This window comes from Panthera onca, chromosome D3 (assembly GCF_046562875.1).
Source record: "Panthera onca isolate mPanOnc1 chromosome D3, mPanOnc1 haplotype 2, whole genome shotgun sequence".
Taxonomy (NCBI): Eukaryota; Metazoa; Chordata; class Mammalia; order Carnivora; family Felidae; genus Panthera; species Panthera onca.
The window spans coordinates 34,550,773-34,563,072 of NC_138350.1; the positions used below are offsets into that span (position 1 = coordinate 34,550,773).

General features: G+C 40.3%; 1 protein-coding gene across 3 annotated transcripts in view; it reads right to left on the reverse strand.

Moving 5' to 3' along the window:
• Nucleotides 1-11,528, reverse strand: part of ANKRD12 (ankyrin repeat domain 12) — a 128,848-nt gene extending 117,320 nt beyond the window's left edge. For 2 of the 3 annotated variants that reach the window (XM_060613259.3, XM_060613256.3), the window contains exon 1: nucleotides 11,414-11,528. The gene's annotated coding sequence lies outside the window, so the exon portion shown is untranslated. Of the gene's footprint in view, nucleotides 1-10,917; nucleotides 11,029-11,413 lie in introns of those variants that run through there. The other variant, XM_060613257.3, reaches the window with a different exon arrangement.
• Between the last annotated feature and the right edge of the window lie 772 nt (nucleotides 11,529-12,300).

Genomic DNA, 12,300 nt, shown 5'->3' on the forward strand with positions numbered 1-12,300 from the left:
TACAGTGTTGAAATCTAACTTTCCTTTGCCTAGATTTTAAGGCAGATTTTTACCTCACATAGACAATCTTATTTTCATCTCCCCTTGTCAGACCACTCTCAATATACAATATGCAATAAACATGGAAAGGGACCCTGAAGTGAACTTTGAAGAAAAAACCAAAATTACACAGGTCTAGAAAAAGGGAAAAGTCACTGTTAGGAAATTCGTGCCAAGAACAAAAAAGGGAGATAAGAATTCCCCTGAGGGAGTGAGGAAATAGATCCAGGAAAAGTGTATTAGGGGGCTTCCACTGCATTTGTAATGGTTAATTCTTAAGCTGGTGATAGGTACCCAGGAGTTCATTATGCTGTTTTCTGTACTTTTTTATTATCTAGTATTTCAAAAGAAAAAAGTTTTGGTATTTTAACTTTGCACCCTCTCCTGCCCCTCAAAAGACATGAGCTGATCTTTGCAACATAAATCTGGTGCCATTCTTTTTTAAAATGTTTTTTTTTTTAATTTTAATTTTTTTTTTTTTTACTTTTGAGAGAGAGAGAGGGAGGGGCAGAGAGAGAGGGAGACACAGGATCCAAAACAGGCTCCAGGCTCTGAGCTGTCAGCACAGAGCCCGATGTGGGGCTCAAACCCATGAGCGGTGGGATCATGACCTGAGCCGAAGTCAGATACTTAACCGACTGAGCCACCCAGGTGCCCCAAATCTGGTACCATTCTAAATACTACTCACAGTTTAATTCCAAGTAATGGCCTAACTCACGTTTACTGCTTTCTTTAAAAATGACAGGGCACATACTTTACCTTTAAACGGTAGGACTTTTAATTGTTTAGATAATTCAGTGCAGTTTTAACAGCAGTACATAAGTATATGAGAGATTCAGGATAAAGGTCATGGTAATAAAAAAAACAAAAACAAAAAACAAACCAGAATAGTTTACGAGAATCATTGATCCTGAAATCTTTATGTATGCCCACTTTATGCAGTTAAAGGTAGCTAGAATTAGTACTTTATGAGAGCAACGCTAATGGAAGAATTAAATTATTTCTAATTTGCGTATCACACTTTTCCCACCCTGACCCAACTACAGTGAGTTGTAACACTGCTTCAGGCTAGAGCCAAAATTTATAGCTTCCATATGATTTCACACCAGGGTTGAATTGTTTGGGCTTTATTTCAGTCCTGATCTACTACCTCACTTTTTCTATATCCTGCACACTCTCCAACATTAACCGACTTACTATACCACACACAAGAATTCAGGTAACTACATATTTCAGGGCATTTAAAAGAAAATATGCTCTAAACCTGCTTAGGGTAGTAGTGTGTATTACTGGTAGCTTTTTTAGCCAGAGAAACTTAGAAATATAAACTGGTTCTCTACCAAGGTATACTGAAAAGAATGATAAGGAGGGAGATAATGGGGGGACCAAAGCAAATTCAATGTATTCTAATAACTGTAAGACAGTAAGAAAAGCATGGTACTATGAAAACTCCAACCCCAATGGGAAAGAATACATGCATATTTTGCTTTACTTTTAAAAGAAAACATTACTAGGGACACCTGGGTGGCTCAGTTGGTTGAGTGTTTGACTTCAGCTCAGGCTACGATTTCAGGGTTCAAAGGGTTCAAGCCCCACGTTGGGCTTTGCACTGACAGTGCAAGGTCTGCTTAGGATCTGTCTCCCACTCTCTCCCCGCCCCTCCCCCACTCCTGTTGTCTCCCTCTCTCTCCCTCAAAAATAAACATTAGGGGCGCCTCAGTGTCTCAGTCGGTTAAGCGTCCAACTTTATCTCAGGTCACGATCTCATGGTTGGTGGGTTTGGGCCCCGCATCAGGTTCTGTGCTGACAGCTCACAGAGCTTGGAGCCTGCTTCGGATTCTGTGTCTCTCTCTCTACCCCTCCCTCACTCACACTCTGTCTCTCTCAAAAATAAACATTAAAAAATTTTTAAAAAAACATTATAAAAACTCCTAGATATATAATCACACAAATGTTATAAAGTGGAAAAAAAAGAGGCACATTCCACTGACTGTATCAATATTAAACAGTTTTATCAGAAAAAAAAAATACTATAAAAATAATGCCAAAATATACAAGTTTAGGACTATTTAAGAATATAATAATTCTACCTCAAACCTGAACTTAATTCCCAAGTCACAGTATTCATAGTATTTTCTGGACAGACCTATTTCAGACCCTGAAAGCATATTCACTAGAATTTAAAATAGGGGCACCCAGGTGGCTTAGTCAGTTAAGTGTCTGCCTTCAGCTCAGGTCATGATCTTATGGTTCGTGAGTTCGCACCCTGCATCTGACTCTATGCTGCCAGCTCAAAGCCTGGAGCCTGTTTGGATTCTGTGTCTCCATCTCTCTCTGCCCCTCCCCACTTTGCATATATATATATATATATATATATATATATATATATATATATATATATATATATGTGTGCGTGCGTGCGTGCGCGCGCGCGTGCGCGCATGTGCGCTCACGCTTTCTCTCTCAAAAAGAAACATTAAAAAAAAAAAGGATTCACAATATAATTTCAAAATGTTTACAGGACCTCTCCCTAATTATGGATCCTTGCTTTAAGTAACTATCTCTTCATGCTAAATTTTAAGTTCCACACAAGCAGATAAGATAATGTCTTCTTCGGGTATGTGCTTAGAGCACAAGGACCTAAAACCTTAAAACTTAACAACCTTATCAATGATCTTCTTGTCTCTTACTGAATTTCATGTAATTTTGCTATAATTGTTTTCTAAGAAAATTTGCATTACATTGTTTCCCATCTTGCAAATTCATTTTTCTAAGTTTATTTCCTTTTAGAGAAAGAGAACACCCATGGGGGAGGGGCAGAAAGAGAAAGAAAGAGAGAATCCTAAGCAGGCTCCTGCTGTCAATGTAGAGCCCAATTTGGTGCTCAATTTCGTTAACCGTGAGACCATGACCAGAGCCAAAACCAAGAGCTGGACGCTTAACTGACTGAGCTACCCAGGTGTCCCGCAAATTCATTTTTATTAAGCCCCTCATCCTAGTAAACTCCTGCACTACCCTTCTCCCTGAGTCCTCTTATACTAATCAGACCATTCTCCTGTCACTGGCTTTGGGGTGATTCTTGGTCATTCCATAAATATGTGATGACTCTACAGTGTGATGAAATTTGGGTGTACAACACTGAACAAGACAGACACGATATACGTCCTTGCAGAGTTTGGTATATTCCCTTTCATAACAACCAGAAAGCAATCTGGATGTTTAAGAATAACGTCTTCCTATTTTACACATTTATGTTCTGCTCATTCAGTGTAAACCCTTAAAAAAGACAAAGACTATAATACTGTCTTTGTTTATATTTTCCCAAACATCTGCCTCAACAATGACAAATGCAATGCTGTTCACAGAAACATTTATTTAAAATGTATTAACTGTGGGGCGCCTGGGTGGCTCAGTCGGTTGAGTGTCAGACTTCAGCTCAGATCAGGATCTCACATTCTGTGAGTTTGAGCCCCGCGTCAGGCTCTATGCTGACAGCTCAGAGCCTGGTGCCCGCTTCGGATTCTGTGTCTCCCCTGTCTCTGCCCCTCCCCTGCTCATGTTCTGTCTCAAAAATAAATAAAAACATTAAAAAAAAAAAACTTTTAATAAAAAAAATAAAACGTATTAACTATGAAAAGTTTAAAACCTTCTTTGTTCAACTTGAAAACTGAGAAGTAAAAAGATAAAAATTCCAGTTATTTTCAAATTCAATATCCAGAGATAAACTATCACACTTCAGACTGGATCATTCAAGACCTTTCATTCCTCGTAAAAATCCATAGTCTGTAATGCAAAATAATTATTTTTTACCAAAAGGCTAAAAATTTACTTATTATTTTATCCTTTTTTCTCTTAACATCACCAAATTTTTTGAAGGTGTAGTTCTGTGAGGAAGCAACACAATCACAGATTTAAATCAAATCTCATCTCTAAAACAGGAGTAAGATATGGGGCACCTAGCTGGCTTAGTCTGTAGAGCATGAGTCCCATGTTGGGTGTAAAGATTACTTAAAAATAAAAAAATTAGGGGCACCTGGGTGGCTCAGTCAGTTGAGCGTCCGCGGCTCAGGTCATGATCTCACAATCACAACTCGTGGGTTCGAGCCCTGCATCTGGCTCTGTGCTGACAGCTCATAGCCTGGAACCTGCTTCAGATACTGTGTCTCCTTCTCTGTCCCTCCCCCGCTCATGCTCTGGCTCTGGCTCTCTCTCTCAAAAATAAACATTAAAAAAAATTTTTTTAAATAAAAACCGGAATGTGATAAACTTCACAAGGTTACTGTAAGGAGTGAATGAAAAGTTAAGTGGAGAGCCTATTATCAACTGTAAAACACTTGTAATTATGCCTGTATCAGTCAAATGGTACTTCATAATGAATTAGGATTTAAATGTGAGACTCTAGTTTTCCCCTATGCTCCAAGAATTCTCACTGTTTTCTGGTGCTTCCTCCCTAACTACTGAGTTCACAAAAGCTATAGGCAGAAGAAATTCTTGGATTAGAAATAATTAAAGAGCCCAGAGAGTTATCATCTCAATAAGTTATCATCTCAATAACTTTCAAATACCAAACTTAAAATTAATAGTATGGAGAGAGTCGGTTTCTTCTGGGGTTTGCCAAAAGGATGTAAAATGCAAGTTTTCATTCAAATGATAAATTAGAAAAAATATTTGTAACATATAGATTAATAATCTCTAATATACAAATATCCATAAAGAGAGATTAGAGAATCGTTAACTCTTTTATTGTAGGTTTTTTACTTTAATAATAAGCATATGTTAATTCTGTAATTTAAAAACACTAATGAAAGTGTTTTAAAAATTGTTTAAATGGGGTGCCTGTATGGCTCAGTTAGTTGAGCGTCCAACCTCGGCCCAGGTCATGATCTCACGGTTTGTGAGTTCGAGCCCCACGTCGGGCTCTGTGCTGACAGCTCAGAGCTTGGAGCCTGCTTCAGATTCTGTGTCTCCCTCTCTCTCTGCCCCTCCCCCACTCATGCTCTGTCTCTCTTTCTCTGTCAAAAATAAACATTAAAAAAAAATTGTTTAAAAAAATAAAAAATAAATTAAAAAAATAAAAATTGTTTAAATTCTTGATTGCCATTTCTAGAAGTTTTCAGTAAGAAGGAACAAAGAGAAAAATGGCCAAGGATATGAAGTGTTAATTCACACAAGGGAAAATGCAAATGATGTATTAGCTAATGATCCAAATTCCTGTAGCTAAAATCAATATTCATACCATAATTAAAGACAAAAGCCTTGAAATTGAAGTGGTATACTTAAATCAACTAACACAAATTTAAATTGTCAATCAACAATAGATAGGTATTGTTTTCTTCACTGGGTGTTTGCAAAAGCAGGGGAACATCAGTGTATGAAGGGGAAGGAGGAGCCACGAAGGAGGAAAAAGGACAAAAGAAAGGAAGAATGAGTAAGCCAATCTGCTGTCAAACATTCCTGTTTACTTTCAATGATAAGAGGACAAACAGAAACTCAGTAAAAAGGTATTTTTTGTCCTGTTCAAATTCAGCTTAAAGAGAACACTCATCATTATTCTTGGGATTTTTTTTTTTTTTAATGTTTATTTATTTTTGAGACAGAGAGAGAGAGACAGAGCATGAACGGGGGAGGGGCAGAGAGAGAGGGAGACACAGAATTGGAATCAGGCTCCAGGCTCTGAGCCATCAGCCCAGAGCCCGACGCAGGGCTCAAACTCACGGACTGCGAGATCGTGACCTGAGCTGAAGTCGGCCGCTTAACCGACTGAGCCACCCAGGCGCCCCATTCTTGGGATGTTTTAATGAAATGTGGAAGACAAGGTTAACTTCTGAAGGTTGAATAACCACCATAGGATGATCCGCCTCATTATAAATCTATGAATTAGGTTGATCATAAGAAAATTCTTCTCTAAGTAACAAACTTACATTTATACAGCACTTATAAATTTCAAGTTAGTTCTTGAGTCTAGTACTCAAGATACCTAAATATCTAAAGTTAGAGATACTCTAATGACAACTTTTTGAAGTATTTTCATAAGTAGATAGTATCTCCTCTCATCATTGATTAAAATAACATATGCAAGTATCTAACAGTGCCTCAAGTACAGAAGCTCAATGAAAGTTCTTTTCCTTCATCACCAAATAACTTTCAAATACTCAAACTCTGATAAAAAAGGACTTTAACTCAGAGGTTGCAAGACTTAGTATTTGGAACAATTTAGCATTTAGAACAAGAGAATGTAACAAGGCTTTCTTCCTAATTGTAATACTTTTGTTCAAATTAAGGTAGGAAACATTTTGTAAAATTTTAATTTTCTCATTTGTCTTTAACATCATTAACTATCACCACAAGTTAGTAAAGTGGTATAAAGAATGTTTTAGTATTTACTTCTACCCTGCTTAAGTTTCAGAAGAGGTATAACAAAACAGAAAGAAAGCTGTATACGATGTGCCTTCGGTGGAAAAGAAAATAAAAAGTACGGTAGGTGTGTTTCTCCTCCCTTCCTTTAGATGTACTAATGCTTCTCTTTAGTGAGTGAATTTCAAAAGTCTAGCATTTTGCCAGGGAATTTTAACCTGGATCCTATCCATGGTTCAACATCATCAGCTTACCTAATGTTTTGCTGATCTCAGAGTAGTTGTGAAATTCAAACGATCTCACATAAAAAGTATTTCATGAACTACAAAGCATCGTAATTCTTACGTACTACTGTATCCTGAGTCAAAATAGATACTTCTAGGGAGAGAGAACCACACATACGTGGTTTCTGTTCTCCATTAGAATTCAGGAGGCAGACAAAACTCCCATGTAGGAGAAGAACAATTTGAAATCTGAGAAGCTACAAGATTCTCTCACACACCTCTTTCAAGCAACAAAGTAGTTTAAAAATACGATATTCAGGGAGTCTGGCTGGCTCAGTTGGTACAGCATGCGACTCTTGATCTCAGGGTTCTAAGTTCCAGCCCCACACTGGGTTCAGATATTACTCAAAAATAAAAATAAAGCTTTAAAAATGGGGAAAATATGATATCACTAATATTTCTGGTATTTCCCCCAATTATGGCCCAAATACAAACCGAAAACCAGAAGAGTAGACTATTACATATTTGAAACAATTTTAGTGCAATAGCAAACATAAAGTCAACGGCCAAAGAGACAATTTTTTAAATGCCAAAGAAAAAGAAATTACTTCCACTCTCTAACTTGCAGCTCCATAATTTATCTCTTCTACTTATCTCAATTTGGAAGCATTTCTGTGTTTAACTTAATTTTCTAAGAACTTAAGAGTCTGAACTTCTTAGAATTTTGGAGGCTCTCACTAATTGGAAAACCTATTGGATGCTATTTTCTAACCTGCACAAATTTTCTATTGCTGGATCTATTCCTTTACAAAAGTCCTAAATGAGTTTGGTTGGTGATCTTTTTCCTATAGTAACTATGATTAAAATGTTTCTTTAGAAAAATGGCATCAATATCAAGGTGGAGTTTGTTAAAATCACCTCTTGTAACGTTAAAAACTGTAGTCCTTCTGTAGCTGGGGAGATTAATTTGCTTCTGACAACATAAAAAAAAAACCCCAACAGTTACCTCAGCATCTCACAAAAAGGCTTTCTGCCTACCTTCCAAGAATCTCATAAGGTATTTACTTTCTTTTTGTTTTTTTGACCAACACAGTAGAAGGTAGAATAGCTGGCCTCCAGATATTTTCACAAAATCTGAAATTAAAGAAACTCTGCCTCAAAACTTTTCAAAATCAGTTAAACACTCTTAATTACATGCAGAGCACAAACAAATGATTAAGAATGGGAACAATACGGTCTGTCACTTTTTTCAGGTCTATGAATATATACACATCGCATAATAGTTCAAAGCCTTATTTTCCTGGCCATATGTTAGAATAATAGTAGTATCTGTTTAACAAGATTATTTTGAAAATTATCTTAAATATTTCAGTTAGAACTTTGAATATTCTAAGTGCTTAAGAAATATTTATCATAATCTTCAAACTCAAGATTACAGGTAAAATATGTAATACTACAATAAACAATATTACTATATTGGTTTCCAGTATTATCAATTCAAAGCACTAGAAGCAAGATCTTTAAACATAACAGCAAAAGCCAACAAACAAAAACTCACACATTAACATTTCTACATATTTAGATCTACAAGATAACCTTAACACCAACCATTCAAAGCTGAGTTTACAAAGGAAATTATCTCCTGTTATTGCCATATGTGGAAACTAGCAACAGACAAATTAACATTGCAACTAAGACACTTTCACTATTACTTTTAAAAAGCCACTGTTAAAGAAACAGATTATGCATGCATGAGTGTAAATGAGAATATTTTCAAATGCTATATGGAGAAACTTCATATTCTCCAGAGGAAGTCAGGCTCTAACAACTGCAATATTTAAAACGTTCATAAGAGGCTTTACTAAGATTAGATCTAAGTGGGGATCAGAAAATGTATCTACAGGGAGTTATAATCTGTAAAACAGCAGGTGCTGGAAACAATAAAGCTAAGGCTAAGCAAAAACCTAGGGATCTAGACACCTTGTTACACAGATATTTTAAAATATCACCACTTTTTATATGTATAAAAGTTTAGAATATACCATGTGCTTTTCATATGTAATCACATTTATTCCATCCCTGTAAATTATGTAGGAAAATGACTTTTTGTAGGTTAAGAAGGTCCTGAAAGTTAATGCGATTTGTCAAAAACCACAGTTAGGAAGTAACAAATCAAGAATTTTTACTTTTAAATCAAAAATTTTAACTGAGGCTTTCTTGCTTATATTTCAATATTCTTTCCAGTACTCCAAAAAACTACTTCGTAAAGGAGCAAATTAGCATTTTCACAGAAAGGAATCTCTAGGCCCAAACCACAGACTTTTTGAACTAGGTTGTACTGACTTATGTAAGTTACTTCACTTTAGTAGGACTTTATTTTCTCATCCGTAAAATGAGAAAATCTGAAGTCCCTTCCAGTTCTAAGGACAAATCACCATGACTCTACCCTTTGCACAATACATCTTACAAATACATTTTGATGTTAATTTTAGAAACTCCAAGTAACAAAGTAGTGTGTGAACTGCTCTTAAACAAACTATTGCAATTATTAAACAAATTCTTCATGCCTTTCTGATAAATGTTGCTTCAGTATCACGTTTATATACAGAAAACAGTCTAAACCTCTTATGGACTATGATGGAAGCAATCTCATAAATCATTCTCTTTTTAGACTGAAATAATGCTCTTAAAACAGGAGAATGAAAAAATTTAACTACCAGTCAATACCAACAAATTGAACATTTTTACTATTATTCTTCTTATTCCTTAGAATAAAAACCTCTTTTCCAACAAAGTGTTTTTCAAATAGCCCACTGACTACCATTTTCTACAATCTACCTCAAAAGAATATCACACTTTCCAAAAACTTCTATAGGATTATACACACACACACACACACACACACACACACACACACACACACACATATATAAACACCTTGATAAAAACATCTTCCTTTTAAATTCATTCCACTGAGTAGGCACTTGTCTCCAAACAAAATTCAACTGTTTTCCCCTTCCCTTGATATTCAAGAACTAAAACCAGAAACTGAACATATTTTTTCACCTACCTAAGTTCTTTCCTCATCAGAATATTTTAGTTCTCTCTTCTATCTCAAATACTCCTCATGGAATACACACCCCAAGATTTTCACTTTCCCAGCTCTGCTTGCTCATTAAACCATACTAAACAACTATGGAAATCACAGAGACAAAAAACATTAAAGGCACCCTGTTTCTTTTTTTTTTAACTCCTTACCTTCCATGAATACCCCTTAATACTCAGATTTTAGTTCACTTTAACACCTTGCATGCCCCTAAAATAGAACACATCCCTGAATAGCTTGACTTTAGTCAAGGTGGCTGCAGACCTTCCTTTAAAAGACATTTAATTGGTACTTGTGTTAACTATAAAAGATCTTCAAGAAGTAAAACCTTTTCCTCTTGCCTATCATCTCCTGGAGAGACATGAATCTTTATTTTTTGCGTTTAGCTCAAATATAATGACTTGATCTTATACAGTCAACACTATCTCATTTTGTTTTTAAGCCACTTGGCACCAATAGAGCATATGTTCTGCCAGTTCTGAGCTAATCTCCAGGAAAGCCTTTGTACAATGATTGAAGAAACTGAAACAGATCAGTGCCCGAGATTTTGAACAGCCTACTTGAGCATATGTTTTTAATAAACAGTCAATTTATTTTAGAATAGCTATTTTACCAGTTCACCTTCCTTCATAATTTACGTAAACCAATTTTAAAATTAAAAAGGAGCACATGACTAAGAACACAGGTTCATTTCAACTTCGGGATTACAGATAATTCCAAGGCTTTACACATCACTGAATCTGCAACCCATTTCACCCGCGGGTGTCCGGTGGAAATTACAATGTCAAAGAGTACACAGCTTAAAATGTTTCCTACGGTTTCAACTGGTGCAATAGTGTTAACTTCCCATCCCAAACTGTTTCTTACTGTTATTATTAAAACAGCTGTCAGCTGGGCTTCGGTAACCTCTTTGTACAACCGTTTATTCAACGCTTTGGGATCCCTGAGGATGCGTCACACCATATTACCCCTCAAAATGAGATCTAAGAATCTGACGTGCTCCAAGGGTCTACGAACACCATTCGAATGGGCACTTGCAGAACGATGAAGAGAACCGATTGCCCAATGCGGCAAGGACAGAGTACACTGGCATTTAAGACAGAACTGCAGCGTGCCGCTCTCCTTTCCCTTGAGACTATCAAAGCGGCAATTTCCCTTCTCCCTTTCATCTTCCTCTCCCCTTGACCCCGGTACCTCCGATGCTCTCTCCAGGAGGGGCAGCAGCGATCTCCCGCGGCCGCGCCCGCACCCTGGCTCACGGCGGGCCGGCGGGCGCGCGCGACGGGCCGGGCGCGCCCCCACCCCCGCCCAGCCCCGCCCCGCCGGGTCCGGCCGCAGCACGCCGGCGGCGCCCTCTCGGGCCGCGCACACTCGCACACTCGCACGCACACGCTCCTCCCGGCCCCGCCATGTTCCGGGAGGCGGCGGCAGCCCAGCCCCGGGAGCGGCGGCGGGGGGGGCGGGGGGGGCGGGGGGGGTGGGTGCCCCGCCGAATCCCCCCGCACCACCGCCCTGCTGGCGGCTCCCGGCCGCGCCGCAGCTACTCAGGACTCCTGGAGAGGCGGCGGCGGGCGGAGCGGACCCGCGCCGGGGCCACTAACGGCCTGTCACTGTCAGGCCGGCGGCGCCTTGGGCTGGGCCTGGCCTGGCCTGGCGGCACGAGACAGGGTGGGCAGGGCGCGTCCCCTACCTTGCTCTGATGAGGGGAGACGGGAGCAGCGCAGAACTGAGGGGTCTCCTCCCAGGCGCCGGGTACGGGGCTCGAAACCGCGCCCCTCCTTCCTCCTCGCCTGTCGCCACGCCCCCCTCACCCTCACGGACCCAAGGCACTAACGGCGCAGGAGGGTTTACCCCCTGAACGAGTGCCTCGGTGTTGCCGTCGCTGTCGTTGTCTTCGTCGCCGCTGCAACCGCCACGAACGCCGCGGAGGCCGGGCTTGAAAACATCTCCGGTCTCCGTCCGTCTCTCACCACAGCCTCCTCGCTCCCAGGACAGCGCCGCCCGGCGATTGGCTGCGACGTAGGCACGTGACTCCACGGGCACGGGACGGGCGGCGTGACCGCCCCGCCCCCGGCGCCCGCCCGCCCCTTCCGCCAGCCCCTCCCCGCTACCCCGCCGCTCTTTCAGTTCTACGGAGAAGCTTCCCGAGCCGCGGGCGGGGGCAGTCGGAAGGTACCAAGTGGGAGGCGGCGGGGGTGTAGGCCGGAACTCCTCTACGTGCTCGTACCTCCTTCCACCTCACCCAGGTGTTACCGTCTTCCTCCGCCGTCACTGGCCCGAAAAGAGAGGGGAAAATCTGGGGGTGAGCTAGAAAGCAGAATAGGCTCCGCTGACGCTGCCAGGACGACGGGTTCTGCGGTCGCTTTTTGTGGCGACCATGGCAGTGGATGTGACTGGAAACTTCTGGAAATGGCGGCGGCGGCGAAGAGGCTGGACATGGAGTATTCACATACTCTGTTATTTTTGCAGATCGGGTGGGAGAGTTTGTGAGGTCGAACCCGGGAAGATAGGTCTAAAGGCAGAGGCTGGGAGTCAGCCCCCTAAACTCCTAGCTGCGAACGGCCAGCCCCAACGTGT